The sequence below is a fragment of the Miniopterus schreibersii genome (genome assembly GCF_964146895.1).
Source record: "Miniopterus schreibersii genome assembly, chromosome: 13".
NCBI lineage: Eukaryota > Metazoa > Chordata > Mammalia > Chiroptera > Miniopteridae > Miniopterus > Miniopterus schreibersii.
Genome location: NC_138113.1, coordinates 3,972,107 through 3,997,956, shown reverse-complemented (window position 1 = coordinate 3,997,956; position 25,850 = coordinate 3,972,107).

Sequence of the window (25,850 nt, the reverse complement as noted above, 5' to 3'; positions counted from 1 at the left end):
GATGTTTCTATCTCTCTCTCTCCCTCTCCTTTCCTCTCTCTGAAATCAATAAAGATATATTAAAAAAAAAAAAAAAAAGGGATTGCTGACAAATGTTGCGGAAAGACAGAAGTAACCAGCATTGTGGGGACTGGCTGAATCAAACTCCCACGGAAGGCAGCATAGCGCAAGTGGGAGAAATGGGCTTGGTTTGGGGAGCTCTGCTGTAGAATCCTAGCCCTACCCCTTATTCTGTGGCCCTGAGCAATGTCTCTGAGCCTGTTTCCACATTCGTGTGATGGAAATACTCACCCTTGCTATACACAGTTATTCATTTTCTTAAGTGCTGATCTTCATAACAACCCAGCAAAATAAGGATCATTACTGCTAATTCTACAGATAAAGTAGAGTTGTCCAGGCCACACAGGGACTAGCGGTCCCTCCGGCGTATGCCTTCGTGTTTGTTCACACAAACAGAATCCATTTGAGGCTCCCAGTCTTTCTTGAACAAAGGGTTGTGCTTTGTTGAAAGGGAACCCAAACTTGACTGCTACCTCCCTGAGCCCCAATCCTGCCCTGGATGTGTTTTCTTCATTCTGTCAAGGATCTGGGTTCCAAAGACACTCAACAGATAACTGACTATTCGAACTGATATGAAACAGATCTATAACATAAAATAAATGTAACTATAAGCATCTATGCTTATAATGGTATCATTATAATGTTCTATGTTTGTAGAGTTAGAAAGACTTTCACCTGGTACATTTGTTAAATGCATCAAAGTTGTGCAGTTGGCAGCTACTTTCTCTATATGGGAACTTGATCAAGTTATTTTTCTACCTCCCTCATTGGTTTCTTATGAGCTTTAAATGATAACCATTTGCAGAGTTTATAACACGGTCCCTGTAATGGCGAAAGCGCTCATCAGATGTTATTATAGCTATTAGATCATCCTCAGTGCTATCATTATTACCTATCTTCTCTTTCTAATAGCCTAGTGCAGTCTTCAGGGCATATGTCCCTGTCCCAGTTCTACAAAGAAGAGACTAGAAGGCTCAGGAAGGAAAAATGGCTGAGTTTTAACACATCTGTAACAAGAGTTAAGCTCTTTTACCTCCTGGAACAGTGGCCTTTCCTTTGCCATTATGTGTCAGCATATCCGTGTTAGAAAATTCTTCCAGTTGAGAAAACGGTTGGCGGAAAGGAACGTGAATGAGCCGAATCATTTAGACAGGCAGGTTGGAAAAATATTGTTGTTCCTTTTGCATGTTCTGTTCTTGAAAGAAATCAAGTAGGTGGAGTTTTTGAAGAGTTATCAGTTAGGTAAAGATGCGAGTTTCAAACGATCAATTTTAGAGCCCTATCTTTATCAGTATAAAGCCAAACTTTACAAACTTTTAAGAGAAAAACAATCCAGCATGATGCTGAACTCATTGAGCTTGGTTCACTACCAAATTTCTCTCATCAAAAGTAATGGCTCGAAAGAGTTGCAAATACCATAATCCCATGTCATGAAGCATAAATTATTCTAGGAAAAGTTTTACATTTCAGTCACCTTCTCAAAATCTTAGGAGCAGACTAAAACTGCAAATGTCCAGTTCAGAGCCCAATGGCCTGAGGAAAAGATTAAAACGTTAATACAGCAGTTGAGGGCTGCTCTCACTATATGCACAGTTTCAGCTGCTCCGAGGTCGCTCCCTTTAACCTCTGTCTACAGCTCACCTCACTCTCCATACCAGAAATCACGTCCCACCAGCAATTTTCCAGCTTAATGAGATAAAACTCCTGATGATCAGTGCATGAAAGTAAAACCAGGAAAAACGAGTCTCCGCTACTGATAAATATTTAACAGATGTGGTCCAAATCCCACTGCCAGCTGGAGGAAGGAGAAATGTTCTATTTCACAGTTCGGGTATAATTATTGGCCACGTTTCTCCAAGCAAAGACGGTGGCATTGGCTCCTACCCTGGGCACGTTTTCTTCTGATCTTGGCACTGGGGTTTGCTTTTCTTAAACAGACTGCAGCAATATACCCCTCACTTGACCAGTTTCTTCATTCAAAAGATACCTGGATCCAAATCTGAGAAGTAGACAGGGAAGAGGCTGGCACATGCTGTGTTTATATGCCCATCAAAGGATTACAGAGAAACCCATACATTCCCTTCATCACCGAAAGCACCTGTCTGCGTGTCTGTGGTAGACCAGATGGCTCTGGCAAACAACTATTCGATCCAGGTGGTTTGCCAGGAATTAGAAGAACTTGTACCCCGGACCTTGATGACCACCTTCTTGGACTTCACAGTCATCATTGTTCCAAGTCTTACGCCCTTTTCACTCCTTAAACAGATTGTGTGCAAAGAATGTTCTAAACATCGCCACGAGACTCCTTCCAGTAACCCGGAGTCATCCCTTGGATTCCCAGGCAGCTGTTGCATAATGTGAGCAGGATGTTTGGACCGTGTTCCTTGACCTCACCATGTTGACCCCAAGGATGTTTTGGTTCAAGAATGCACCCCAGAGCTTATGTGGACAACACACCGTGACTGAGTTCATTTCCTCTTTCTAGGCTTCCCCCTGTAATCATTTTGCTGAAGCTGTTCCCAGAGTAATTTTTTCTAAAACACTAATCAGATAGTGTCATTCCTCTGCTTAAAAGCCATCAATCATCGACTTCCTATCACCCACCAAAAGGCAGCCGCACATTCTGATCCCACTTGACCTACCTCCTCTCATCAACTCTTCTTGCACAACTGCCCCCTGGTCACCAGCACATCCTGCACGTATCATACGTTAATTTTTGCTTTGTGCCCTTGCCCAGGCTCCCCACCCCCAATTGTTTTCAAGTCTCATTCTTTTCCAATACAAATTATCCTTCAAGACCAGTGTTGGGTCTCCCTGCCTCTAAAAAGCGTTATGACAACTGCAGGCTTCTACCCTCCCCTCCCCGTGACAAACATACTGTTTCCATTATATAGGCATTTTCTTACTATTTAATTTATACCATTATTCATGAGTAAGTAGCTATCTCACCCATAATTGACAGTTGAGCCTCTGTTTTATTTTAACCGTGTACATTGCAAGGGCAATAGGGTTGGGAACCGGATGTATTATCGAAAGTGAAGGCAGGAGGCAACTATCAGACTGGCTCCCCCCATCACTGCGTGTCCGTGTCGAAGCTGTGTCACCCAGCAAAGGGGACAGGAACGCGTGTCAGAGAGGGGCGAGCCATCGGCCAGGAGCGTGTGCATTGGTTGACTCGCCAGCTAGAAGCCCCAGGTCCTGAATGGAGTGAATCTTCTCAGTGCCCGGCCCTGCGACCTGCCGTTTGGCCCGAGCCTGTTGGTTAGAGTTTAAGAAATGCTGCGGAGAGAAAAGGCCTGGGGCGGCTGCACCCCCGATTGCGTGACTGTCCCTCCTGGAAGCTGCTGTGTGAGGAGTGAGCTGAGTCAGGTACTGACTCACAGTCAGAACATGCACACGATGGTTTTATAAAGATGGTTCTATGAATATTTTCATTGTAACTGATCGCCAACCAGTCTGTGCTCTGGGTAGTCACGTTTTTGTCGCTTATTACATCAACACGTATTCATTGAGTAGCTTCACTGAGCCGGAGGACACGGGGGGAGGGAGAGCTGTTCCTGCTCCCAAGCCGGGCCCTGCAGACACCTTAGAAATAGGACAACTGAAGCTCAGCGAGGTCCAGCAACTAGCCGCTGGCCACACGGGCCTGAGCTTTAGTCGAGGTCCTTGATTTCTGTCACAGCCACCTCCACTCTTCACGCTGCTCCCCAGCCCATACTCAGGGCGGGCCGCTCCCACGGGTTTCTTGTGTGTGTTTTATTGTCTTATTAATTTATTTTTTATTTGCTGTTGACAGTATTACAGATGTCCCCCATTTCCCCCCCTTTGGCCCCCTCCACCTGGCCCCCGCCTACCACAGGTCTTCCCCACACGACTGTGTCTGTCCATGAGTGACACATACATGCTCTTTGGTTAATCTCTCTGGCCCCCTCTCCCCTCCCCTCTGAGATCCGTCAGGCTGTTCCATGCATCCATGCCTCTGGACCTATTTTGTCCATCAGTTTATTTTTTCTTCATTAGGTTCCACGTATAAGTGAGATTTTGTGATATTTGTCTTCCTCTAGCTGCCTTATTTCGCTCGCTCAGCATCATATTATCCTGCGGGCTTTCTTCAGTCTTGTCCGGATGGCTGGGGAGCTCGGGCTAAAGACAGTGTGAGGGAGGCTGCCCTGTTTGCTCTGCGCCTGGGAGAGGCCGGGAAGCAGCCCGTCTGAGCTGGGGGGACCTGTAGTGAAAGCAGCTCCCCACAGACAGCTGTGGCCCCAGAGGGCAGCTGGACCCTCCCCAGCCTGCGTTTGGAAGTGCTCTCGGCCGGCGCCCCGCTCAGGGAGGCGCCCAGCTGCGGGAGCGGCCCAGTGGGTGAGCTCTTCCTCCCCGCAGCCCCTTTGGCCTCTGCAAGGCCGGGGCGCTCCACAGCAGACGCAGTATTAGTACGTGGGGCTGTTTCCCCTTTAGATTTCGAGGATTTATTACATATTTGCCAGGAACACAAACTTGGTCGCTCACAGTAGGCGCCTTCCTGATCAGCTCGCTCCTCAGAAGACGGCCTTAGACTGTGGCAGCACGTCAGCCGCTGTCCCAGCTCGGCTTCCCCTTCCCCACGCCCCGGTCCTGAGCTTGACTATCCTTAAGGATCGCTCTGACCGTTTCCTGCACGTCTCGATCGTGACGTCCACTCACCATCTTAATTCCATTAGATTCAACATTGGCCCTGTTGCCACACAGACGCTTTAACATCTCCATGCATTTCCCGTGCGTATCACGGGACTTTTTTTCACACTCTTAACTGGCCCAACTCTTACCTTCTGTCTCAATGAATGCATTTATAAATGCAGACTTTTTAAATATAGTCTAGGCATGGGAAATAAAGTTCGTTTTCAGTGATGTAGATGTGTTGTCAAATGCAGTTCTCTCGGTAATTTTCAGGAGGCTGTGCCTCCATAACTGCATCTTCCTTTGCTGGGAGTCCTGTTATTGTCTAAACAAGTGATTAATGACAGCTCGGAAATAGACTGCAGATAAAAATATCGCAATGGAATTGAGTTTTATTGGTCACTGTTCAAAGATATAATTGTATTCTGCTGGATCAAATCTCATCTCCTAAATGTCATTTCCTGTAAAAACCAATTTCCCTGCTCTCTTTGGGGCACTGGGTCTTTCCACTTTAAATACTATCTATGGTCCCTGTGGTTTCAGGGGGATTCTCCCATGGAAAGACTGTTCTTCTTTCTCGGGGTTAGAGAAATAAAAGCTAGCTCTGATCCTGTGGAGGGGTCAGCGACATGTAAGACAACACACTTGACAAATTATATTGTATATTTATTTACGAAGGTTTTTTTCAGTTCACGTTACCCTCATTTCACAGAATGGGCTCTTCATGTACATGCAAATTTGCAGAGATCCCGAGGAGTCCTAGGAGCGCAGGTTATCAAGCCGATGTGTCCTCAGGCTCTGACCCTTTACAACTGTGTCACTCGGGAGTTTTTTCATATTCCCCCTCCCACTGACCCTTCGTGCACTGAGGCAGAATAGTCATGGGAAGCAATTTGGCAGTGTTTCAAAATTCAAACAGATCGTGACTAGCAGAGCTTAAATTTGCCCCAAACTATTTTTCACCCCCTCTAAACAAATCAGGTCTCCCCAGTGTGCCTTGCTGCTGCGGCAGGTACCCCACAGTCACCGAACCCACGTGTCGTGATGCGCGTGTCAGAGCAATGCCCAGCTCTCTCATGGTCAGGACACTTTGCTCCCGTATTAGTTTTATTATTTCTAGTTGCATGCAAAGCCCAGGAGTGCTGCATTAGTTATCTATGACCGAAATAGTCTCCGAAATCAGTGGCTTAAAACGATACTCATTTACTTTCTCATGGGTTCCGTAGGACGGGAGTCTGGGCAGGACTTAGCAGCTCCTCTTCTTTGTGACCTCTCACAAGGCAGCCATCAAGAGCCAAGGTCACCTCAAAGTCAACGGGGGCAGGATCTGCTTCTGAGCTCACTCAGGGGCGGTTGGTGGGATTCAGTCCCTTTAGGGCTCTGAGTTTGAGGGCCTCGGTTCCATGCTGGCTGTTGAACAGAGCCGCCCTCAATTCCTGGCCAGGTGTCCCTCTCCATCACAGCCGTCACACGTGAAGAGCCAGGGAGGGACACTGTGGTCTTTTCTAGCCTAACCATAGTGCATCGCCCTGTCACTTGGCCACCATCTCTTTACTCACAGAAAGTATTGTGCTCGGCCCCACTCCAGGGGAGGTGTTCACACAAGGGTGTGAACAGTAGGAGGCGACGGTCACTGGGAGCCACTTCAGAATCTGCCCCCACAAATACGCTCCTATGACACTGATTTTTTAAAAACTCAGATCTCATAAACTCAAGAGTCCTTTGACGGATGAACGCATGCGGAGTGGGGAGGACTTGTCTGTTAATTCACTCAAAAGCATGCGCTGTTTGACAGACTTCGTGCTGGGTGCTCAGCACACAGGAGCGAAAACCTTATCCGTGGGGCCCGTTTCTGTGGGTGGCAGGAGACGGATGTAGGAGCCAGGCCGCGAAGAGGGGCGCAGTGAGGGTGAGCAGGGGGCGCCTGCCCGTGCCAGCGCGTCCTCTCTGTAGCTCTTTCTTCCTCAAAGCCCGCGGCCTGCTGTTGGGCTGGTAGTAACAGCATTTGACACTTAACATTTGTTTTATTTAGTCAGCCAATCAATGGTCAGTCCCTACTTCCTCACAGTGACATGGAAGCAAATAAGCTTAATTACAAAACTATAATTCAGGTCTGGACAGTGGCACAAACAAAGGAGCGATCACACCCACGCTGGGGGGGGGGGGCGCCCATGGGGTGGAGCCTTGAGGGTCAGTGTCCCGGTCAGATCGCTGGTGTATGTGGCTGGTGGGACCACTTAAGGAGGTGAGGAATACCTGAAAAGATACAGGTTTAGATGCAGCCTGAAATATTATTTTAATGTTACATTTGTCACGGTTCCCTTGGAGAAAATGGAATTCACTCCATGGAAAGAAACACAGAATTTAATCGAGGTTCTTGCAGAGTTTCTGGAAGGACTCACAAAGCTGACTCTACACTGAGGCCTCCTAGACAGCTTCCTACAGGAGGCAAAGAAATGGCCTTTCCCCGCCCCCTGGACAGGCCACACGTTGCCGAATCAAGGCCTCCCGCAGCCTCACGTCAGCTTCTGAGATACGCAATGTTCCTGTACCTGGAGTGGGGAGGGCGCTGGGCGTTAGTACGTGCCAGATGATCGATCTGTTAAAGCAATTAGGATGCTGTTCAGGAAACGTGGGTTGTGTTCTCACTCCTATTGGCTGCTTGTTTATTGACTTAAAGGATATTATTACTTAAGGAGATCTGGAGCCCAGAAACCCGGACCCATTTCCTGTCAGTGTTTTTATTTTACAGAGGAAAGAATTGAGACCTAGAACCATGGAAAGATGAGGTGCCTTTTCCAAAGTCAGAGTAAAAAAGAAGAAGAAAAAAAATGCACCAGGACTCAGAATGCTAGAATCTAATATCCAGATTTATTCCTGCAACCCAACCAGACCCCTTTTTCCTTCCCAAGAGAGGCTGCCCTTCAAGGAGGCGCAGCACCCGCAGGCAGACCTCGGGCCAGGTGGCCAGAGTCCTGTCTGCACCGGCCGTGAACCGGTGCTCTGGGCGCTCTCTCGAGACTCGGACTCCTGGGAGGGGGTGCAGTACCCACTCATTTCCTATACCACGCTTCCATCATCTTATTTCTCCTGACCAAATGGGACATTAGAGCACTTGGAAAATTTTTACAAATGCATATTGTATCCATGTGTGCAGTGCTAGCCCTGTTTCAAATATGTATATACATTGGCCAGCTCGCCTTTCCTCTCAGGAAGTTGGAAACAGATGTCTCAGCTAAACTAATAACTGGGCTTCTGTATTTGTGTTTGGAATTCAAAGGACTTCCATCCAGTGGATTAAGGTAAAACTCACATAGCTTGCTGATGAAGTGGGAAAATAACACGTTTAATAAATATAATGTTATTTTTGTCGTGGGAATATATTCTTCATTTACTTAAAAAGGCATGTGAAGAGCTACGTATGTTCAAGTCTTAGCGTCGGTAGCTAGATATTAATAAGAGAGAAGGGAGCTGGGAGCCAAGATGATGACCCGAAGGGGGGAGGAATCGAGCTGGGAAATGGTTCGGGCTGGAGAGCGGGAGGGCCCGGCACATGCCCGTGAAGAGCCAGGAAAGAGATCGGTTAATTCGACAGAAAGCAAAGCCCGAGGTAACGGGATCAAAGCTTAACCAAGGACTGTCTAGTAGCACGCATCCCCCGTGTTCGCCCACTTGTGTGCTGGCTCTCGGTGGCAGGGGCTCCAGCCCCGGCCTGGGTGTCGCAGGGCAACGGTGCCGAAACAGCCAGGAGCAGAGACGCAGGAAGCGGATCGGGACAGAGACTGAGCGGGAACAAGCTTTGGCAGGGACTGAACTGAACTACACCTTGCTGGCGCCGATGGCGGGCCAACGGCCCAGAGTTTCTGCACCCGGGCCCTCCTTTGGGGCTGGTGAAGACGAGGCTGGGCCTCTTCCACAGCGGGATGGACCGAGTCCTTCTGTGGATGAAACACTGGGCACCTGGGGGCAGCCGTTTATTTCTACCCCAATAAATCTTACCACTGCACCCTGTCGTCCCACACGCGGGTCCCCGGGAATGCTTCTTGTGCGACTCCGTGGAAGAACCCCATTTCCCTGGCAGCACAAACACCGGAATTTCACGTTGCCCAGTTACTATAGCAAAGAGCCCCTGCTCCACACCACGAGGACTTACCGACATGCGGTCTCACCGCGCTTTGCAAGGCCGTACACGCAGCCTGTGTCCTGTCCGCTCGGGAAGATGCCGAATTCTGAGGCACCCACAAACCGTGGTTTATTCTTTATTTTTTCCAGGGTTTGTTCTCTAGGTATTAACATGGCACACACTAAGGACGCAATTTTATAGCAAATGTGCACTAAATATCCTTTTTAGCGAGTATTAGTTGTCTATCGTATTCTAGGTTCTTAGAAAGTAAAACTAAGTAAGAAGTGGTCCCTGCCTTCAAGAAGCTTTTATTTTCCTAGAGGATGGACACATGGATTCAGCCCACTGCACACAGTCTCCTCACCACTCACAGTGCCGCCTGGTGTGCTCAGAGCTCCCTGTTTCTCCCCCTTTCGCCCCAGGGAGGGAGGCAGGAATGGGCCAGCCGGACAGATGAAACCCAGGGTCACAACTGTCCGTGAACTGTGTGACCAGCGTCACACGGCAAGTTGCCGAGCATACAGCCCAGCTCTTCTGATCTCTCGTCCAGTGACTGCTAGTCCCAGTCATGAGCCTCTGCAGGGGGTCATGTGCTAGAGAGGTAGGTGTGCACCACACCTGAGGGGTGGGAGGGTCAGAGGGAAGGAACCTACAGCTGGGGAAACCTGCCTGCCTTTATATCCTGTATAGTCAAACCTTCTCATCGGCGAGAGAGGCAGGTCCGTGAATAGCATCTGCTATTAGCCAACTTCTAGACCCTGGTGACGGCCAACCCATGCCCTTCCTGGGGCCTCCCATCAGCCTTTCTGCTTGTTAGGTTTGCTTTTATTTATTTTCTTTGAACAATGCTGCCTGTAGCATGTTTTCCTCTCATAAAATACCGTTGAAAGTCATTAAAATTGCTATTCATTTTTCGCCTGACGGTTATATTGGCCACTGTGTTTTAATCTAGCAGACACCTGGTTCCTGTTCTCATGTGTTGACCCCGCCTCTGACTCGATCTGAAATAAACTGATTAAATTAGCTTAGCAATCACTATTTATTGATTGGTCCGGTGTTTGGACACCCTGCCCTTAATGCTGGGAGCTGTTTTTGTTTCAATTGCTCAAGTTTAAGTTTAGCCCTTTCCGTCTTCAAAATATACAGGAGGCCGTTCATGTATTCGTTTCTCCACTCAGCAGGCAAACACTTATGGAGCGCCTCCCTTCGTGTCAGACTTCATGTTAGAGGCTGGGGATTTAACTGTTAGCAGAACCCGGTCCCTGCCCAGGAAGAGGCAGAGTCAACAGAGAGCGATGCGTGTGTTCAGAGAGGTGCACAGACTGTGCTCTCGGGGCACAGGGAAGGGAGCAAGAAACAGACCTGGAAACCGGCCTTACGGAGGAGGTGGACTGTGAGCTGGCATCTTGAAAAATAACAGATGAACCGGATGGATTGCGGGGAGGGGGTGACTTTTCCAGGTTAGAAGGTGAGGGTGTGTGAAGGCAACAGAGTCTCCAAGCATCGGGTGTACCGAGAGCTGGACGTGAGTGTGGTCCTGCTGATAGGAAGGAGGTGGGGGGCCGAGCAGAGCGACAAGGGCCTGGAGAGGCAGCTAAGGGGTCGATCAAAGTTTGAAAGGAGTGTGGTCAGGTGGACCTTTATCCTAAAAGCCACAGGCTCGTGTCCTGGGGTCCGTGTCCTGATGTTACGTGTTCATAAGGCACCTAAAATGTCATGTTTTGTCTGTATAGATACAATTTTTTCGGCAGGGGGGCAATAGTACAAAACTAGATGAGCTTTTCGAAGACATGCTTGACCCACAATATTTTGAAACGGTTTTTGTTGGCCACAGCCTAGCGTTGTGGGTGGTTACGATGAGGAGGAGATGGTCAAGGCAGTGCTCTAGAAATCCGGCTCTTAGCCTGCGAGGAAACCAAAGCAACTGTCATTTTCGTGGCGTGCAGAAAAATGCTTGGCGATAAGCTAGAAGAATTTAAAGATTTTTGACCACATATGCAGACTCCCCGTTAAATTGTGGCAACGTCTCTCTTTCTTCAGAAGTGGGTAGTCTGGGGAGCCTGGCCAAGGTGTTATGTGGCAACAAAGCACCCCGTCTGCAAAGCCCAGCCGGCTCTTGCTTGTAAGCCACATGCGTTCAGGGACAAGGTCTGCGGCAGGCGCTTCGGGCCTGCGGGCCGTGCCCCGAGCGCGACAGTGAGTGGCTGACGCGGCCACTGGCGTCCACTTCAGGGTTTCCACACTCATCGCCTCTACGGGGTTTTCAAACAAATGCCCATGTTTAATCAAGGGCAAAAGTGCAAAGTCCGGAAGCCCCCTTGGGAACTTATTCGAGGGTTGGAAACCGGATTTGCACATGAACTTCTACGTCCACACTGCATTACTTTACTTTACTTTACTTTACAAACTCCCCAGCATTTGGGAAAATATGATGCACATGAGCAATCATTAAAGTTTTCATCAAGAAATAAACACTAAATATCTTGAATGAGTGAAGCAAAATATCTAACAGAGTCCCCAGTGTGTAGGACTCGGCTTGAGGAGAAAGTAATGTCTATGTATTTCTCAACTGATGCATTTATTTATTTTTTATTTTATTTATTTTTAATCCTCACTGGAGGATGTGTTTCCATTGACATATATCCTTGAGTACATACTGATATAAGTACATTCAAAATTTAAAAGAGTAACTAAAATATAAATGCTAAATTAAAGATAAATAATAAGTTAAAAACAAATTATTTTAAAAATCAAGGAGGAGAGGCAATTTGGTGTATGCTCCAAGACTCCTTTATTGATTTGGTTTCTCAAGGTGTTCGGCTTTGGCCGTCGGTGCTCTTTCAGCTGGCTTTCCTTCCATCTCGTTGCTATATCCCCAACATTGTGAATCAAATTTTCTTCTACCCCCCGACACCACAGGACGCCCCAGGCTCGCTCGGGCCCTGCGTGTACCTCTAGCGGTCCTCACGGCTGCTCACCTGCGCCGCGTGGGGAACAGCCTGTGGCCCAGGATGCAGTGCCTTCACACAGTCCCCTTGCCTTTAGCCTTAGAGACACCGCTCAGTTCCACAGTGCTGGGTCCCCGACTCACCCCTCAACCCTTCCCTGAGGTGGCTTCATATAATTGCAGTACAGTTCGGTTACTTTGTCAAAGTTCACAGTCCGTTTCTGGATTCCCCATCTCGCTAAATATTTCAAAATCTGTTTTCATTAAAGGTCACTCCTGGAGGTGTAAGTTGCAGGCGGCTTTGAGGAGTGCAGGGTGTTGTGATTTCCGCCGTGAGCACGTCAGGCCGAGCAGCCTCACCGCCCTAAGAAACTCCCCTGTGCTTCGCCTTCCAACCCTGGGAAACCCCTGGTCTTGCTACTGTCCCCATGTTCCCCTTTGCCAGAGTGTCATCTGAATGGACTAAGACATTAAGTAGCCTTCGGATTGGCTTCTCCGCTGAGCAGGACGCATTTGAGACTCGCTCGTGTCCTCGTGTGGCCGGACGGCCCGTTTCCTTCCGTAACTGGTTTATCCGCTCCGCTCTGGAAGGCGCCTCGTTGTTCCTAGTCTGTGACGGTTATCAGTAAAACTGCTGTAAACATTCAGGCTTTTGTGGCCGTGTAAGTTTTCAGGTCAGTTTGGTGAACACCTAGGAGTGCAGTTGTTTTGTTAGACGTAAGACTGTGTTTAGCTTCCGTAAGCCTGTGACAGTCTCCCGAAGGCGCTGTGTCATGCGACAGTCCCGCCAGCAGCGAGTGAGTTACACGGTCGTGATGGCACCCTGTGCTCAGCGTTTCTCAGTTGACGCATTCGTGGCAGTTGAGTGGGACAATCCTTTGTTTTTCGAGACCGTCCTGCACATTATAAGAGGTTTAGCTCCCGGTGCTAAAGAGCGGTGACATTGCCAGTCGTCATTACAGCCAAAAGCTCCGCATGGGGTCCCCATGTCCTGGGGCAGACGGACGCTGTGCCAGCCCACGCTGAAAACTACTGACCGCCATGAAAAGTTATGACACGCTTTAGAAGCTTACGTTATAATGAGTCTTATAAAGGGTACAAAATTATCCCGCCAATGTAAAAAATATGGGAAATGCATTAAAAGCTAGAAAGAGATATACCAACGCGTCAAGGATAATCGTCTCGACTTGGAACTATGAGTAATTTTGACCCGTATTCACTGTCCTTTTAATCTTTTTTGTCATTAGTCAGTGGTGCTCTTCTAATACAAAAACATCAAAATATTATTATTCAAAAGCATCTCACTAATGAAATAATGAGTTTATTATATTGGGTAAATTGCAAACAGCTTTTCCTATGAGAGATACATTTGTATTCCTCAGATATGCGTTCATTCTTTCCTGAGTCCAGGCCAGCATGCTCCTCACACCCCCGCTTTGATTGGAAATGGTGGCGAGACCAAAAGGAGAGACAAGGAAAGTGACAGAAAACCGCCAGCGGGGACTGTTCCCCTACGTTGTGTGTATTTCCAAGTGGATTTTGCAGGGATAAAGCCCCTCTCCTCCAATTGTTGTCAGGTCTCCAACTGCCAGTTACAGCATCAGAGTTTTCTATTTAAGATATCATTTTTTTCACGTTGAATTTCAGAGAGAGAAAAAAAGCACAAAGCTGACGCTATGGAGAGGAGACCCTTTCAAACCTGCGTCAACGTTTTCTTACAAGACAGGCGATTTTAGCCTAACACTGTTCGCCTGGCAACCGTTCCCAGCGGCTGCTGAGCGTTCAGGGCGATTTCATAGAAGATTATAGCTTGGCCGGTTTCCACTCCCTGATGAGAACTGGGTGGATGCGTTTACAAGGGCAAAACGGTGTCTGTAGGAGCTGCTGAGAACCTTTCAGCCAGGTGTGGAGAAAGAATGGACTTCCGTGCCAGGCCGATCTAGGCTACAAATATTCTTGGCTTCCTTTTGGGTCTATGACCTCAATCTCCGGCCTCAAGCTCTCTGAGCCTTGATTTCCTGACCTGAAAATAAGGATTCGGATGGGTTACTGAAAAAACTAAACATATGAGATCCCTGACATTCTTGTAGAAAATGACTTTGTCTTGTTACTATGTTCCCAGGACCTGAAAGAGAGAGAGGGGATTCATTTCAGTCAGCATCACACCAACAATTGCTGCTGCTTTAAAAATTGCTCTTTTTGGCCCTGGCTGTTGTGGCTCAGTCTGTTGGGCATCGCCGTGTGCACCACAAGGCTGCTGGTCCGATTCCCAGTCAGGGCACGTGCCCCACTTTTGGGCTCGGTCCCCAGCAGGGGATGTGCAGGAGGCAGCCGGTCGACATTCTGCTTTCACATCGATGTTTCTCTCCCTCTCCCTTCTTCTCTCTAAAAATCAATGAAAAATATTTTTAAAAATAGGCTTTTTAGGAACTGAATATTTTCTTATTTAAAGGGAAAAATAAATTATATTCCATGCACTTTACATGTGCATCTGTTGCATTATAATGAATCCCCCTAAAACTTAGTGGTTTGTACAATCATGAGTTATATAAGTTCTTAGGGTGCTGTGGGTTGACTGGGCAGTTCTGCTGGTCTTTCCCGGACTGAATCATGTGCCCGGATAGAGACAGAAGGTTAGCTGGGACAGAAATGTTCCAAATGTCCTCATTTACGGGCCTGGCAGTTGGTGCTGGCTGTTAAGCTGGGCACCTTGGTTCTCTCTATATGGCTTCGTCCAACAGTACACTAGCCTGAGCTGGTTCCGATGACAGCAAAGGCATCCCAGCTGCAAGTTCAGAAGCTGCAGGACTCTACACAGCACCCCTCTCTCCACATTCTGTTGCCAAAATAAGTGACGGTGTAGCCCCGATCCAAGCAGGGAGGAGATCGGTGCCATCTCGTCATGGATGGAGCTGCCAACATTGCAGCCACATTGATTTTCCATCTACATTTCAGGACTTTGTATAATTATCACAAGTGCTTTGGGAGACAGACATTACTATTCCATCAGTTAACCATTCGCTAACACATCTAGAAAGATAGTAATGTGAGCATTCTGGAATCAAGCTGCCTTGCTTAGAATTCAAGCTCCCTCCCCTCTCGCTAGAACCTATGTGTGACCTTGGGCGAGTCACTTGACCTATTTGTTTCCTACTACTGTTCTAATAAGTTACCAAAACTTACTGGCTGAAAACAATACACGTTCACTTTCTTATAGTCCTGGAGGTCAGAAGTTCAAAGTCAGCCTTACTGGGCTGAAATCAAGGTCTCAGCAGGGCCGGGCACCTTCCGGGGGACCTGGAAGGGAATATGTCGCCTGCCTGCTCCAGCTCCTAGAGGCTGCGCATTCCTTAGCTCATGGTCCCACCTCACTCTGACTCCCACTTTCATGAGCACCTACTGTCTCTAAATCTGGTCCTCTTGACCCCCCTCCTTCTCATAAGGATCCTTGTGATCAGACCTGATCCGCCTGGGTCATCTAAAATAATCTTCCCATCCCAAGATCCCTAATTTAATCACATCTGCAAAGTCCCTTTTGCCACCTAAGGAAACAGATTCACAGGTTCCAGGGATTGGGACACAGACATCTTTTTTTTGGGGGGGCGGGGTACATTATTAATTAACCCTGCCACACTTGGGGAAGTGGAACCCCAGGCCTCAGTTTCCTCACCTGTTGATGGGGAGTCACAATAGTCACCTCACCGCTTTGTTGGGAGAATTCCGCGAGTTAAATATCTACAGTGTTGACAACAGAGCCTGGCACTGAGTGAGCTCCTTCTGAGTAGCGGCTTATTACCACTCCCACTATTACTAGAGTTTCACTCAACTTACTAAGCGGGGAGCAAGCACCCGCTCAGCTTCCTGGCTGCACGTGAATTCTGAACGAATCGCTCATTTTCTAGTCATGATTTTCATATATTCTGTGTCACCCATTCATCTGTGCCCAGTAAACACGTTGACCATCAAGAAACTGGTGGGAAAGTTGGTGGAAACCGTTCAAATGGAGCAAAGGGGCTTCAAAATTAACTTTTTAAATGTACATATACTACGAGAAGAAAAACCTTACACTTAATAAAACATTTTGTGAGGGCTTCCGGGTGCCACCTTCTGAGTGTTTCCTCATGTGTTGTCTTACTGTCCCCGAAGTCCTTCATCACCGGTGATTTCCCCAACAAATTCCACGGTGATACTTTCATCTCACAAATGAGGAAACCAGAACCCAGAATGGCTAAGGATACCGAGGGCCCGACGTGGTTCAGCCTCCTTATGAAAATCCTGCTCCTAGCCAGGCCCTCGGGGCTGCAAGAAAACGTCTTATTAAATGACTCTAAACCCATATTGCAGTTTGCATTTCTACTGGCCTTGCTTTGAGAGAAGAGATGCTGTTGGGCTTTTCTCCCCTGAACTTGTCCAAATAAATTACATAAAGAAGTAGAATCCTAGCTCCGTCAGGATGGGAACCCTCCAGCACAAACCCTTCCTGGCCCAACCTGGAGGCAGCCAGAAAGGGCATTCCTGTAAAAGCTCGGAAAATACTTAGGCGAGTCTTAAAGTTAAACAAGGCACTTAGTCCAAGCCACTTAATTACATCTCAGAAAAGTGAGTATAAAGAAAGGGTTTATTGGTGGGCTTGGGGAGGCTGGGGGTGGATGGAAACATTTACCCCAAAGTGGGGAGCTCACAGCCTGGGTGGTCCCCATGAACACAAACATTGAACCCACTAGACAAAGGCTTCGGGGCCAACACTTCTGCCTGCAGCATCTTTTGGGGTTTGGAAGTGAAGGAAGGAAAGTAAAGAGTAAATCCAGGCGCTCTGGGGAGACTGACTGGGAAAGATAAATAGTGGAAAGAACCCACTTATTGATCAGTTATTTGTAACATGTTATCAGAAAGCAAAAGAGATGGAAATTCAGGAAGAAGCAGCAGGTGCCACGTTAGGCTTTTAACAATTTAATTGATACAGTGAGGCTGAGAGTTAAGTATTATCCCCATTTTACAGATGAGGACATTGAGACTCTGAGAGGATAACTACTTAGCCAGGGTCAGAAGGCAGGTGCGTGGCAGGACTAGGAATAGGGTCTAGGTCCTCTTACTCTGAATCCAACCTAATTCCAAAAACGTCATGTGTGTGCGTTTGCCTCCCGAACATGCGCCTGCGTTGCTCACCGCGGTGACACCTGCGGGTACCATAGCAATCAGGGTCTTGGCGGAATGCGGGCCCAAAGGGTAGCCAAAGGGTGTTTAGCGGAGGGCTTATTTATAGAGGGGTGAGCAGGCTTGAGAGAACCCGCAGGGTGCAACCCCGCCTTCCCAGCTGGGCACTGCCTCCAGGCCCGGAAGGCCAACAGGAGGAAGCAACGGCACAGAGCCGAGAGAGCAGGAGCCACGGAGAGTGGCTGCCCAGCAGGGGGGTGGGGGCGCAGCGACTCTCGGCCTCAGGCTGGTGGGGCCAGGACAGTGAGGACGAATCGTCAGGCCTGTCTTCTCAGGCCTCCCGTATCCTGCTCGGCTCTCTGATTAACCGACTTAAAGCCAGAAGCGGAAGGAGCCGACGACGCGGAATGTCAGCGGTCCCGGGGCACCGTGGGAAGAGCCGACTGTGTCTAGAAGGGTTAATAGAGAACCTCGCTCAGGAACTGCTCGTGGCAATTTTCAGTGGCCAGACCTAATAAAATGAGTCAAGTTCCAGAGGTTGTGCCCAGAGGTTGTGCCTATTCTATGGCAGTAACTCATCACTATGGCAAAACAGCCATTTAAAGAAATATAAAACCAGATATCTGAGGGTTGTTTTGTTATTGTTGTTGCTGTTGTTAATTCAGGCCAAGTTGTTAATCTAGACGCGAGCTACATGGCTACAGTAAAATATACCATGTTCTGTGGATTCCACCCTTGAAGTTGACCAGATCACGTGCTCTAACTGTCTTCAAATACCTGCAGGATTATACCCTGGAGAAGAGCCAGACGCAGGCTCTTTAGCTCTAGAGGTCAGGGGCAAGCCGGACCGGTAAAGGTGCTGGGTCCGTATCCGCAGCAACAAGCGGAGGGAACTGTTAGCAGAGCAAATCGCCTCTGAAAGGGGTGAGTTCCTATCCTAAGAGGTATTTAAAAAATACAGAGGTGTCTCTTTTCATCATTTATACGGTTTAATTTTGGAGACAGGGATTGAACTGCCTGAAAAAAAATTATTGATCTCTGTTCATTTTCCTCCTGTCTGTTCCAATTACATGATAAAACTCTTGTGTATTAACAAGCCAAGGGCTCTTCAGAAAGCAAAGGGGAAGAAAAAACCACCTCTGCACCCGATGGAAACCGATTCCGCTGCGCTCCGAGTGGGAAGAAACAGACGAGATGAGGTCATTGTTGTGCTTCTAGGAAAGATGATTCACGCCGTCTGCTCGAGTCCGGGGAGCTGGAGGGAAGCTGGGCTTCACTGGTGCTTTCTTCCTCTCTAATGGGGACCAGAGGCTCAAGTTCCGTTTTAAAATAAAAGAGAGCAAAGCACTTAGAAATTGGCCTAAATCAAGAAAGCTGCACCAGAGTGTTCTGTAAAATATAAATACAAGTAAATCTGTTTCAACTTGAAATTAATTAAATGGAGGACATGGGGGGTGGCAAGGAGGGGCCCTCTAAGCCTCCAAGCCCACTAGCTCTTCTCTCTCCAGCTCCCGCGGCCATCCTGCCAGAATTCATTTCCATTCCCTTTGATGCACTTGCAGGGACAAAGAGCCAGTTTAGAGGAGGGAAGAGCTGGACAGGGGAGGGGCGGTGGAGGCGGTTACGGTTACCCCGGCATCGGCCCTGGAGGACACGGGTGGGGGCGCTGGGCTCTCTGTAGGAGGAATTCTTTGTCAACCGGCCGGTGAAGCACGGCCGCCATGGCTCTGGAAGTGTGTTTCCTTCTAAATGGCCCCAAAGTATATGCAATGGTTTTATGATCCTATAAAGCAGCATTTATTAAAAGTCGACCGCGGACCAGACGCTGTGAAGGGGGTTTATGTGTGTCGGATTGCCGTGCTCCTGGGGAGGCGGCCGGTTTCTAAGGCTGGACAAACTTCCTTGGTTGCCGACGCACTCGGCCTGACCCCCTCTGAAGAGTAGGGGACACGCCTGTCCCTGGGAGAGAAGAAAACAGCAGGTATGGTGGCCTTTCATGGAACGTGGAAAGAGGCGCAGGTTATGTTTCTCGAGATAGTCCACTCTATCACTTGTTATAACAATAAAGCAACTGAAAAGCATACTTTAGGTTCTGCTTGCTTGCATATCGAGCTTTGATAAGAAGTCAGGCCCGGCCGGTGTGGCTCAGCGGTAGAGCATCGACCTAGGATCCAGGAGATCGCGGTTCGATTCCCGGTCGGGGCACATGCCCTGGGTTGCGGGCTCCATCCCCAGTGCGGGGCGTGCAGGAGGCGGCCGGTCAATGACTCTCCCATCATTGACGTTTCTATCTTTTTCTCCCTCTTCCTTCCTCTCTCTGAAATCAATAAAAAAACATATTTTTTTAAAAAAGTTAAAATTAAGGATAAAATATATATCCTTGTCTTCATCTTCTAGCTTTTACCCCTTTTTCGTGGTTTCTTTGTGCTGCAAGGATCCCGACATTCTGTTTTTTACCGTTTTTTTCCAGCAGTTTCCTCTCCGTTTCATAGTAGGTGCTTTTCTCATCGCCTGGTGCCCCCTGGCCATCCAGGTCTACTCCAGACTGGGACCCTGACAAGGAGAATGGCAGCTGTGGGTGGTTTGTCCGGCTGTCGTCTTGTGTCGCCCTTTCCACTGGACATTGTCTGAGAACCGATCCCTGATTCCTGAAGGCATCTGTTACGGATGAACCAACTCCACCCCACCCCACCCTGCATCTAGACCATACTAACTGCAGGCCACGGGAGAGTTCAGAAAATAGTCCCGAAACTCATTTTCTGTGTTCTGAGATTCAGATGTGGAAGTATGGTTGAAAGGATGACCTGACTGGGCCATTTGGGGGGAAGGGGGATCCCCCATCGTCAATATTTTTAGTTCTTTTAAAACTGTTCCCATTCCCCAGGGAACCCGTTCGGATTCTCCCTGGAGGGGTTAGTCTGGGGCCCTAGCTTTCTGGGAGCCGACGGCGGGGAATGCTGAAGGTATCAGCCCTGGCCAAGCCTCACTTAACCTCCGATATCTCAAAGATATTTTTCAAACCTGCCTTATATCCCTCAGGCACGAAGCTCTTTGCTCTACTTCTAGAGAGAATAAATCTTCATTTTCTCTGGCGGGGAGAGGGGGGGTAAGGAGGCTGCAGGAAGTGTGATAAGGTGATAAATGTTTGAGTGCTTCTTAAGTTGCTCTTACATCTGGGAGCAGTGGCTCCCGCGCCAGCCCCACCTTCACTGCTTTCAGGTGTACCTGGCGCCTCTGCGTCCTGGCTCTCGGGCTGATGCGACATGAAGTTGGTGGCTTCTTGTTTGCTAGACTAAAATGTGATTTTCTTCATGGGCCCCCTGCCTTGCAGAATCACCTGGTACTGTCTCCTCTGGTCCTCTCAACACACCCTTTCCTGTGGGGACGGAGGACGGATTGTGTGGGAGGGAACAGCGTCTCGGACTCTCATCAGCCCTCTGGGGTCACGCGTTTTGCTAGGTTGGGTCATCACACGGTAGGAACTCGGTACTCGTGAGCGGAGAGAAGACATAAGAGAAAAAGAAGTGTGTTCCCGAAGGCATTTATAACTGACACTGGGGCCGATACAGTCCCCACATGTCACCGTGACAAGCCCGGCTTCTAGCCGTGTGACAGCCCATTCGCTTCTAGCCACAGACCGCCTTCTGCCTCGCTTTGAGAATTTATGGCTTTAATATTTGAATCTTTGGGAAAAGAACCATAAAATATGTATTTCCTGGTCCCAAACTTTATACATATGCTTTTAATTGCAAGAAAGCCCTCCGCCGAGGAGTTCCCAGTGGCCTGGCGGCCACTGCAGAGGGTGCACAAAGGCTGAGGCGCATCGCCCCGAAACGGGCCGCGGGGCCGCGCTCTCCTCTTCTCGGGCGCGCGTAAGGCCCTGCGACGGGGAAGGAATTTTCAGAGATCCATAACTACAGAGCATAATTGCAGAGGGTGGGAAACCAGGCGCTGCCTCTCGTCTGTGCGGAGAGGAATTTAATGTTCTCGAGAACTCCAGGTTTCAGAAAGCCCAAGGCAAAGCTAGCGTTTCAGTAAAATCGGGACAAAGGGATGAAAGATCTGTGTGCCTGGGCTGAGAAAGAGCGGCACGCAGTACTTTAAAGGAAAGAGAGGAAGCGAAGTTCAGAGTTCACGCAGGAGGCAGGTCCAGCCCCCGTGGATGTTTAATTAAACAACTCTCAATGCAGCGACATCAAAGGCCTGCATACTATTTAAAGGAGAAATTACACCTCCTTGCCTGCGGATTGTCGGTCCTTATAGAATGAGGTCTCGGAGAAATGGGTTCGAATGCTGCCTGGATCGTGCGAGAATCGGCATGTATCCCCTCACCCTGGCTGCTGCTGTACAAAGCGAAGCTCTGCAGCGGCACCTTGGCTCTCCACAGTGGATGGGGGAAATGGGGAACTCGGGTTTTCCTAACCAGGTGCCAGGCACTGCGAGAAATGCCATATCTGTGTTACCGAGGTGGATTTTCATAAGGGAAGGAGGGGGAGAAGGGAACAGAAGAGTTTGGAGCGCCTACTATGTGCTAAACCCAGAACCATGCACCTAATTTACGTTATTTTAATTAATGCAATTCTGTTTTTAAAAAATAATTTTTTTTATTGATTTTAGAGAAAGAGGAAGGGAGGGGGAGAGAGAAATAGAAATATCGATGAGAGGGAAACATAGATCTGCTGCCTCCTGCGCGCCCCCTAACAGCATGTGCCCTGACCGGGGTTCAGACCTGCGACTTCTTTCTACACGGGACATACTCAGCCAACTGAGCCACACCAGCCAAGCAATACAATTCTTGATGGTAGTTTTTAATCAGCTTGACTTTACACCTAAGGAAACTGAGCCTCAGGGACATGAAGTCTCGTCTCCAGCCTCTACAACTGTTACTTGGCAGAGCTGCGGTTTAATTCAATGTCTCTCTGTATACAGCCAGTGCGCTTGGCATCCATCATTCACCCATTTACTGAGAAAAGCAGACCGTGCCCTGCGCTGTCTGAGGCCAACGGGGCGAAGCACCTGCCCCTGGACATGCCATCATTTCAAGAAACCCAGCTCCTGACTAGTGTGCCGAGTAAACACTGAGTAAGTGTCATCCTCTCAGAGTCCAAAATTCTCACCATCGAAGCAAAATATGCAGAAGCCAAGTCAATTAACATTGAGGATTTAGCAGGGGAGAGACTACTGTCTTTCTGGAACGCTATTTATCATATTATTTTACTCAGGTCACGTGTGTGTCTGTTTTCTCACCAGATCTGTGCTTTTAGGATGGCTCTTATTTATCTAAGTCTCCAAGGGACCTTCGAGGGTGTGTGCGGGTCCCAGAGATCAATGCACACTTGTTGATAAAATCGGTAAACAAACGAGTGAACAAATGACAACCTTCCAGCTCACCTGTGTGGGCAATAGGGTCAGCACCAGCTTGGAGTGGAGACGACCTGGACAGTGTGCCGGCCTAGGAAGGCTGCTCTGGGGGCCGTTGTCAATCTGCCAACGATGGGAGGTGACTGAGAGCTGGAAGACTGGTTGCTAGGATCCCATTAAAGAATTAAGAAGTGAGCAGAAATGGTGAAAGATTGTATTTTTTAAAATGCTAAAAGAATGGGCATTTCAAACAAAATGAGGTCTATCTTTAGATGGTTTCTCCAGCAGGAGGGGCCTCGGAAGAAGAGGGAAACTGAACTAAGAAACACCGCCCAGCACAGACCTGTATTTGGCTCTTTAAATTTTATCTCATTTGATAACCATCACAAAACACAAGTGGGTGTAAATGTCTATTTCACAGTAAGGGAAACAAGCTAAGAAAGTCTCCCTGTGGTTACCTGGGGAACTGAGATTTGGAGTAAGGTCTGGTGACTCCGAGGTTGATGTTTTCTCCTCGGGTTCATATCACCTTTCTAATCAAGACGAAGGAAGAGACAGGAAGAGCTGAGCTGTGGAACTGGGGGGAAATCCGAGCATATATCACTTTGCAAACCTGGTTGCCGACTCCGAGTGACATAGAGGCGCAGCTCACAATCAAATTAAACGCAGCTCTAGACAAGCGAACTGTTCTCTGAAGCAATAAGCATGATGTATTTATTTTCCGCTTCCTCTCTGCGGCTAGAGATTCAAGGAATCAAGTCATTAAAATGCTTCGTGTGTTTGCCTTTGCGGGAGAAACGGGAGTGGGCTGGGGCTGGAAGGAGAGCGTTCTAATTAGCGGGCTGATTATTTACACTTGATGAAAATAATGATACGAGGATCCATCCCGGCCTTCATCTGTATGCAAGGATCTTACAATAGTTCAAAGATGTATATTTGTTCTGCAAATGAACCAAAGCCTTGTCTGCCAGGCTGCGGTTTCCCTACGGTGGCCCATCACAGGTCCAGCTGGTGGGAGCCGGATGTTGCGTGCAGGGGACAAAAGTAACTTCAAGGTCAGTGAGGAACATGCTCGCCCATCAGGAGGACTCCAGTCAATGTCAGGGGGCTTGACTGATTCCATGGCCTTTGCTTGTGTGGGTAAAGTTTCCAGTGAAAGTTATTTTTCCTCCTAAATTGGTCTATTGAGTACGAGGTAATCAATAGGAAGGAAGATCCTTGCATACGGATATTTGCAATTCAGGTATTTCCCAGGCTTCCTGAGGGCTCCACTGTCCCCTTAGCATCCATGGCCCTGATCTGTCTGGGCGAGGTCCAGCCCTCACACCCAAGGCTGCAACCACCCTCTAGAAATCCAGGGTTGCGGCTACAGAGCTGCTGCTCTGGTTCTTTCCTGCTGTGACTCCTGCACCCAGGCAGGACCGATGCCCGTCATCTGGAGTTTTACAGCTCACAGCTGCCTGGTTTGCACCGGTACCACATAAGACTGAGATAATGTAGTGACATCTGGCCTAAAGGTGGCCGGGGACCCACGGGATGGAGTCACTGCTTGGGGGCATTCCAACTGCGGCTAATGCAGCCCAGATGACATCAAGCATGAAGTGATAAACAATAATAGCCCCAGCTACTCCGGAGAGGCGGCCGCTCTGTTGACGCTTAATGATGCTTCAGAGGAAGTGTGCTGGGGTCCACATGTTCGGATTCGGAGCACAGAGCGGTGCTTTCCTCCAGAGAAAGATTTCAAAGGTCTCTCCTCCTGCTCAAGGTCAGCGCATGACTGATCCTGCAGAGAAAATGCAGACTTTGGTTTAGACAGAGAGCAGCTGCTCTAACACAGACACAGGATCAACGTGCAGAGCAAGGCGTGGACATCAGCCCATGCACGGGGACTCAGAGCAAATGCCGGAGCAAAGCGAAGACCCAGGCACGCCCCTGAGGTCAGAGCCTGTGCTCCCCTGCAGACCAGACTACACGCAACCAGGGCGGGGACCATCCTGACCAGACAGAAAGAACACTAGCACCCAGCCTCAAGGGTTTGGGGTTCTCACCAGCATTAGTCTAGAGGAGCTGGAGAGTGAGACGCCACCTCCTCCGTGTAGTGGTCCATATGGAGTCTAGGGGTGTGTGTGAGGTTAACTGTGTCTAGTCTCCCTCACACGGCTGAGGCATCTTCATAAAATTCCTAGTGTAAAAATATAAAAAGAGTGGGGGGGGAATAAAATGTCAACAGAAATCCTCCTGGGCACTGTAATTTACAAGCACCCGAGCTGGAGGCCTACCGCATGCACGCTGAGAGGCACGGGAGCACGCAGTCGGCAGGTGTGATTCCGCAGGTGTCCCAGACAGGACACGACACCTCTTCCGTCCCCAGCTTTCGCAGATAAAGCAAAGGCCGGAGCCTGTAGGTGGGCCTCCCTCAGAGCCCGGTGTACAGTCTGTGCAAATGGGCTGCAGTGAAGCTCCCCAGTGTCGAAGCAGGCAAATCAGTCAGAAACATACATCCCCTAGGAGATACTGAACGGTTTTGGAAATTATGATTTTTTTTTAGCTGAAGGGAAAGTGAAAGGAAGAAAAAGAGAGAAAAGAGAAGAGACAGCCCTGTAGTACCAAGGGGCTGTGCTATTTTATTGTTGTCATTTTAAGCTAATGACCTGGGGCATCTGATCGCTACCAGATGGTCCTATCACCAGCCCTGCTCCGTCAGATCTCTTCCCTCCCACGTGCCCGAGGCCACTGCCTGCCCACTGCTCGGGCAACCTTGCTGTGCTGTGCGGATCCCTGTAGCAGAATGAAACCTGCCCTCGTTAACTATTTCATTATTCTGAATCTGGGGTTAGACGGTAGAAGCTGCTTGTGCCCAAGAGAGTTGATATAGTCTGTGGATGGTGGACATGGGGATGGGGAGCCTGGGAGTGAGCACTGAGCTCTGAGTCAGATCTCCGAGTGCCCCAGTTCTTCCCGCTGTGAGAGGCTGGCGTATCTTCAGAATGGAAATCATGCCACTACGACAGAGGGGCCTGAGGGTCACAGGACGTAAACATGAACACGTACAAAGCCCCTAATGCACACTGACCCTTTGCACACGTCCATACTCAGGCATATTCCCCCCATCCTCGGTGATAAGTAGCATTGGGTTAACTCCTTAAGTGTGCAAAGAGTTCTGATTAGCCTTAGACGCAGGCGAGAGAGCCCCTTATGTCCCTTACTTTAGAATGGGGACATGGAGACGCATTTAGGAATGTCGTTTGCCTGAGGTGCTCAGCTTACACCAAGGAATTGGAGCCTAACCCACGACTGTGCTCTGTTTCTATTTTATTGATTCTTTTAGAATTTTCTTTTTTAGAGAGAGGAAGTTGAGAGGGAGAGAAACATCCATTGGCTGCCTCCTACATGCCCCCCACTGGGGATCGAGCCTGCACCCCAGGCTCGTGCGCTGACGGGGAGTCAAACTGCTCACCCAGCTGAGCCACATCAGCCAGTAGGGTAACAGGAATTTTTAAATGATCAGTTCAGAGCTGGATGATTTTTACTATCTCCAGTATATTTTAGATT